This window comes from Tupaia chinensis, unplaced genomic scaffold, assembly GCF_000334495.1.
Source record: "Tupaia chinensis unplaced genomic scaffold, TupChi_1.0 Scaffold000709_2, whole genome shotgun sequence".
In the NCBI taxonomy this organism is placed as follows: domain Eukaryota; kingdom Metazoa; phylum Chordata; class Mammalia; order Scandentia; family Tupaiidae; genus Tupaia; species Tupaia belangeri.
This window is the reverse complement of record NW_006160233.1, coordinates 343,842-344,236: the sequence shown is the minus strand read 5'-3', so window position 1 is coordinate 344,236 and position 395 is coordinate 343,842. Positions and strand designations below refer to the sequence as shown.

General features: G+C 44.6%; 1 pseudogene; it reads left to right on the top strand.

Annotated features, from left to right (window-relative positions):
• Positions 1-395, top strand: part of LOC102489172 (glycine N-acyltransferase-like) — a 13,489-nt pseudogene that overhangs the window by 976 nt on the left and 12,118 nt on the right.

Below are 395 nucleotides of genomic sequence, written 5' to 3'. Positions count from 1 at the left end.
CCAGGGCAGCCGGCTGGTAAAGTCTCAGAAGGTAAGAGACACCGTTCATAATTTAAGACCTCGGTATAGAGGCAGGGTTATTCATAAGACCTCGGTATAGAGGCAGGGTTATTCACAAGACCTCGGGATAGAGGCAGGTAAAGTTAAAAGACCTCGCGATAGAGGCAGGTAAAGTTATAAGACCTCGGTATAGAGGCAGGTATTCTTTCTCCTTCTTTGGTGTTTTTTCTCTTTCTTTTCTTCATCTTTTCGCCCTTTGGCTGCAGGCTGGTCCTAACCAAAATGGGCAACTCTTCCTCTCACCCCCTCTTTCAGGCACTTAAAGCGCTCTTAAAAACTAAAGGACTTAAATTAAGGGATAAGACCATGTTGGGGTTTCTTCATGAAGTAGATCT